Genomic DNA, 6511 nt, shown 5'->3' with positions numbered 1-6511 from the left:
GTGTGCCACTTTGTGTATCTGGCTTTACATGGGTACTAGGTAATCAAATCTGTGTCATTAGGCTTTGCAGGGAAGCACCTTACTCATTGAGCCATCTCTCCAACTGCATACTTCTCTCTCTCTCTCTCTCCTTTTTTTTTTTGGTCTTCACAAGGTAGGGTCTCACTCTAGCTCAGGCTGACCTGGAACTCACTTTAGGCGCAGGCTGGTGATCCTTATACCTCTGCCACTGGAGTCAGTTCTGATATTGCCAAAAAATATGGCTGGTGAGTACTTACTAAGGTATGGCTGGAAGGCTAGTAGGAACTATTACATTGCATCAAACAAGTTCTTTTAGTGTTGGATACTTTCATATGTATTACTAAATGGAAACTATTGAGTTAAATCTTAGACATCTTATCTTAGTTTCTTTTCCCCATTTGTAAACATTACCTTATTTTATACTCATCCCTTTTTTTCTATCCAACTGAGTATTTTACTGGGAAAAAGTTCTAGAAAAAAGGAATACGTCTTGCTTTGACCAAAACCAGACTTGGTCAAGGGTAAATTATTAAAGAAACTCATGAGAGAAGTGAACAACACTGTGACTCCTATCCTGAAGGAAAGCATTTATGTTTATTTGTTTGAGAGAGAGGAAGAGTGATAGAGAGATATGGATAGAATGGGTGCTTCATGGCTTCTTGCCACTGCAAACAGACTCAAGACACATGGGCCACCTTGTGCATCTGAGTTACGTGGGAATCAAACCTGGGTCCTTAGGCTTCACAGGCAAGCGACTTAACTGCTAAGCCATCTCTCCAGCCCCATGAATTGAATCTTTAAAGATGCATGCAAGTTTCCTGAGGAAGTGGTTTTCCAGGCAAAAGATCTTTTCTAAGGACCCAACCTGGCAGAAGTCTGGTTGAGAATGAGGTTTTAACTACATCAGCCACAATCCAAAGAATGTTTGAAACTTGACTCCGATCTGCAATTCAGTTGGTTCTTTTTTTTTTTAAAATATTTTTAATTGTACTTTTTTAGTTTTATTATTTTAATATTTTTTTCAAATTTTATTAACAACTTCCATAATTGTAAACAATACCCCATGACAATACCCTCCCTCCCCCCACATTCCCCTTTGAAACTCCATTCTCCATCGTATTCCTTCTCCATCTCAATTAGTCTCTCTTTTATTTTAATGTCATGATCTTTTCCTCCTTTTATGATGGTCTTGTGTAGGTAGTGTCAGGCACTGTGAGGTCATGGATATGCAGGCCATTTTGTGTCTGGAGGGAGCACGTTGTAAGGAGTCCTGCCCTTCCTTTGGCTCTGACATTCTTTCTGCCACCTCTTCTGCAATAGACCCTGAGCCTTGGAAGGCATGATAGAGATATTGCAGTACTGCGGTCACTTCTTTCCAGCACCATGATGCCTTCTGAGTCATCCCAAGGTCACTGCCATCTGAAAAGAGAAGATTCTCTACCAAAAGTGAGAGTAGAATTAATAATATAAGGGTATGAACATTAAGAGAAGTGCTTACTGGGCAGCTTGATAAGCATAATATGTACATTTAGCCAGACAGTAGCAGACGTTACACCCTTAGGGGTCATAACTACCCCTGTTTTAAGTTTTTAGATTCAGGGATGTATTCCCTCCCATGGAGTGGGCTTCCAGTCCAATTGAAGGGCAGTTGGTTTCCACCATCATAGGTGCACCACTATTGCACCTGTTGGCTCATTTGGCCTGGTTGGCCAAATATAAAGTTTGCAGTGTCCACTGTTGAGTATCTTCACTGGTGATTTCTCTTTCTCCCATTGGACTACATGTAGAATGGCTTCTTCTAGCTTTTTGTCAGCTGGTCTACATGGAGGAGGTTATCAGCTCAGTTCCAGCAGGATTTCTCAATGGCCTTGCAGCCCAAGTATGTGGAGTCTTCAGCAATAGGGTCTTACCATCTATTCCCGGTGGGAAGCCAAGGGCCTCGACAATGGCCTATAATGTTTTGGGGGCATCAGGGACCTCCCTGGCCAACAACTCACTCCCATCCCTGGCACTGAAAATTTTCTAGCAACAATCTATGGCTCCTGAGAGTTCCATTGTCCAAAAAAAGTAGGATTCCATGTGATTTATTTATATCCTCTTAGATTTTGATTAGCCCTCCCTCCACCTTTACTCAATCTCTTCCCCTGACCTCACTTTGGGCCTTTTCACCCCCATTAATTTATTCTTCTACTTACATATATACAATAACATCTTATTAAGTGCCCCCTTTACTTTCTCTTCCTTTTATATCTCTTTTCTAGCTTACTGGCCTCTGCTACTAAGTATTTTCCTTCTCACGCAGAAGCCCAATCATCTGCAGCTAGGATCCACATACGAGAGAGAACATGCGACTCTTGGCTTTCTGGGCCTGGGTTACCTCACTTAGTATAATACTTTCCAGATCTGTTGGTTCTTACCAGTTAAGGAAGTGGAACCTCTAAGAGGTACAGCCTTGTGTGAGTTTTCTTCCCAGTCATTGGGGATTAGACCTTAGAATAGGATTTGGAATCCCAGTCATTTCCTGCCTCTGATTTCTGAGTCATAGCCTAGACAGTCTCATCTCATACTTCTGCAGCCATTGTTAAATACTGAAATGCTTCTTTACAAACTTGCTCTTAGAGCCTCATCATGCCAGCCCTTCTGGACCTCTCCATATCTATAATCTAAGAGGTAATGTTGGGCACAGTAGAAGCCACTGAAATTGGCCCCTGACCTTTGATATCTCAGTCAAGTTTCCATTTATATAATAAAATACCAGAGATATTAAACTTAAAAAGGGTAAAGGGGTTTAATTTGGTTCACAGTTTCAGGAATATAGACAATGATCAATTGGCTCTGTCACTTTGAACCTGTGGTGGGGCAGTAGTATGTCATGGTCCAGAGTTCATGATGAGACTGTTTACTTCATGGCTGGGATTCAAAATGAGTGACAGGAAAGTACTGAGATCTCAAATTCCACTCAATGGCCTAAACCCCAATGATTGTGACAATAAAAATACTCACATTAAGTCTCTGGTAGGTTTCACTTTCTTCCAGTAATGCCCTGGGCTGGGAACCAGGCCTTTAACACATGGTACTTGAGGGGACACATGCAAACCATAGCACCTGGTCCGTGGCAAGCCACACTGGTTGTTAGATATTTAGAATGGCATCATTGGGTTCACTACAGTAGCTCAGTGTTTAGTTTGGATGGATTTTAAGTTCAGTTTGCTACATTATTATAAAGTGATTTAATGGTTCTTCTAAGCCACTGGTTCCCCAAATGTGGCCTGCATACCAAGAGCATCAGCTGCATTTGGGAGGTGGTTAGAATGTGAATTTCAGCCCATCCTGGACTTACTGAATTAGAACCTCCAAGGCTGTAGCAATGTGTGTTTTAATCAGCCCTGTCAAAGATTGTGCCTACTCCAACTTCAGATCCACTTCTCTGGGCCTCTTGTTTCATAAACATTAAAATAAGATTTTTGAATAATTAGTTGTTATTTGTCAAAGCCATAATTTTTTTTTTTTAGGGGAGGGAGGGTATTACCATGGGATATTTTTGTTTATAATCATGGAAAATGTTAATAAAAATTGAGAAAAAAAACTTTTTAGGAAATGTAACTGAGAGGTCAGAGTGGCCCAATTCAGTACTAGTTGGATGAAAAGTTATTCCATTAAAAAAAGTCTAGTAAGAAATAAAAATAATCGGGTGTGGTGGTACACTTCTCTAATCCCAGCACTCAAGAGGCTGAGGTCCGATGATCGCTGCAAGTTCAAGTTCAGCCTGGGCAACAGTGAGACCCTACCTCAAAAAAAAAAAAAGAAAGATAAAGAAAAAAAAAAAAAAACAAGGGCTAGAGAGATGGCTCACCAGTTAAGGCTCTTCCTTGCAAAGCCTAACGACCAAGGTTCGATTCTCCAGTATCTGGGTAAAGCCAGCTGCACAAAGTGGCACCTGTGTCTGGATTTCATTTGCAGTAGCTAAATGCCCTGGCTTGCCCATTCTCAATGTCCTTGCAAATAAATAAATGAATAAATAAAACATTTAAAACAAACAGTTCTAAGAAGTACTATATAGTGGAATTCTTTGGGAAAGGTATAGGTTTGAGAACTGTATTATTGTGTTTATATATAATTTTTCTTTATGAGAGACAGAAGGGGGGAGAGAATGGGCACATGAGGGCCTGTAGCCACTGTAAACGAACTCCAGATGTGTGTGGCATGCACATCTGGCTTACGTGGTATGTGGGCAATTGAGCCTGGGTTCTTAGGTTTCACAGGCATTGCTTTAACTGCTAAGCCATTTCCCCAGCCCGTTTCCCCCCCACCCCCTGTATTTTATGATACTTGACATCTTAGGACCTTAAAATCTCTGTAGTGACTGTTCCTCCCACACTTAGCTATTTCCTGAAATGTTAAAAGGCTTGCCTGGGTCTTTGATACCTTTGATAGGACAATCTTGAGTTCATATTCCCATCTGTCTTCTTTCGTCAGGATCTCAAAGTTTGGAATACTATTCTTTTGCTCTCAGGCATCAAAGCGCTGGGTACTAACACACAAGAGACCATTCCCATGGACTGCAACCTGCTGAAATGATCCAAATGATCTAATCTTCAACGTGTTGAGCTGCTTGCACTGCCCCACTCATCTCTTTCCTTTGCCTGTGGTTTCCCTTCACCACTTCTGCCCTCTGGCTAAACTGGTTCATTCCCATGTGTTTGTGTGAGGCATGAATTGCCCTTCCTCTTGGAAACTAGAATAAACTTCTTTCAAAAGTTGACTCCAGCCAAGAGGCCCTTGCTGGCAGAGCCGGGCCCCGGGGGCCCCTCCAGCTCGGGCAGCCGCGCGCGCCCGCGCCCTTCCTCCTCCTCCTCGGCCACCGCCGCCTGGGTTGCCGCCGCCCGCGCCCTCTGCTCGCCGCTGAGCCCGCGCCGGGCCTTCCCACGCAGGCGACGCCAGCCCTGAGAGGGGCGCCCGGAGCCAGCCGAGCAGCGTGCACTGGGGGGTTGGTTTTGCCTCGTATGGGCCGTGCATGGTGGACCTGAGCTGGAACCAGAGCGTCTCCTTGGGCTGGTGGGCCACGTCCTAGGAGCCCTTCTCCTTTTATGGGGACATCATCGCTTTCCCTTTGCAAGATTACAGTGGAATCATGGCAGGGCTGGGCTCCGATCCCTGGTGGAAGAAAACCCTTTACTTGACCGGGAGCTTTGCTGGCCACAGCTGCGTATCTGTTCCATTAGGAAACAGCAAGAGCTTGACTCCAAAGATGTTATTATTTTACATCAGTTTGCAAGACCTAACAATGGTGTCCCCAGTTTATCTCCTTTTTGTTTGAAAATGGAAACTTATTTTCGGATGGCTGATTTACCATATCAGAACTATTTTGGTGGAAAGCTGTCTGCTCAAGGGAAAATGCCTTGGATTGAATATAATAATGAGACAGTGTCTGGCACAGAATTCATAATTGACTTTTTGGAAGAGAAACTGGGAGTGAACCTGAACAAGAACCTTGGCCCTCATGAGAGAGCTGTGTCACAAGCCGTGACCAAGATGGTGGAGGAGCACTTCTACTGGTGACAAGAAGTACATCATGGGACCCAAGCTTTCCACTCTTGGTGCCACCATCTTTGGACACCTGGCACAAGCAATGTGGACTTTACCATGGACAAGACCTGAGCGACTAATCAAAGGTGAACTGATTAACTTTGCCATGTACTGTGAGAGGATCAGGAGGAAATTCTGGCCCGAGTGGCACCTTGATGATGACAATACCATCTATGAGTCTGAAGAGAGCAGTGAATGCAGCAAGACCCACACACCCCTGCTGGATTTCAGCTTTTACTCAAGGACAGAGACCTTTGAAGACGAGGGAGCCGAGAACAGTTTTTCCAGAACCCCAGACACAGATTTCACTGGATACTCGCTCTTCGATTCTGATGTGGACATGGATGAATACACGGGCCATGAACAGTGCAAGTGACAATGGCCTCGCTGACCCTCTTCCTTGGGAGCTGCCACTCCCTGGGGTCAGTTCAGTTTCCCAGGTAGAAATCTATCTGAGATGGGAGGAGATCTTTGAGCTTGGCCCAGTTTTCTTATGCTAACTGGACTATAAACTGCCTTATTTCTTTTTTGTACAAATAAAACAGAACCATTCAGATGGCTACATTTAAAACAAGCAAAAAAAAAAGTCAGCATGGTTTCTGAAATCCATTTTTGTTTTCATTGGAAAACTTATACTGTGTGGTAGGGCAGGTAAATGAGTGAGTTGTGAACTGCCAGCATTTACGATTCTCTTTAGCTGAGGACTTAGTTGTGAGGTGAACATCCTTCTTCAACCAGGGATTGAAGTTCTGAGAGGTAAACATAGGAGATGAATGTCCTTTGGTGGGTGTTGTATTTTATGTGTGTGATTATATGTTGATATGAAGTTAAATAAAGTTGACAGATATTCCATGAAAAAAAAAAAGTTGACTCCAAGGCTGGGAAGATGGTTTAGCTATTAAAA

At 43.3% G+C, this 6511-nt stretch overlaps 1 pseudogene; it reads left to right on the top strand.

Annotated features, from left to right (window-relative positions):
* Positions 1–259: 259 nt before the first annotated feature.
* Positions 260–6280, top strand: LOC101605574 (annotated as a pseudogene).
* Positions 6281–6511: the final 231 nt, after the last annotated feature.

The sequence above is a fragment of the Jaculus jaculus genome, chromosome X (assembly GCF_020740685.1).
Source record: "Jaculus jaculus isolate mJacJac1 chromosome X, mJacJac1.mat.Y.cur, whole genome shotgun sequence".
Lineage (NCBI taxonomy): Eukaryota > Metazoa > Chordata > Mammalia > Rodentia > Dipodidae > Jaculus > Jaculus jaculus.
Note: the sequence above shows the minus strand (reverse complement) of the source record. Positions and strands in the feature narration are given on the sequence as shown.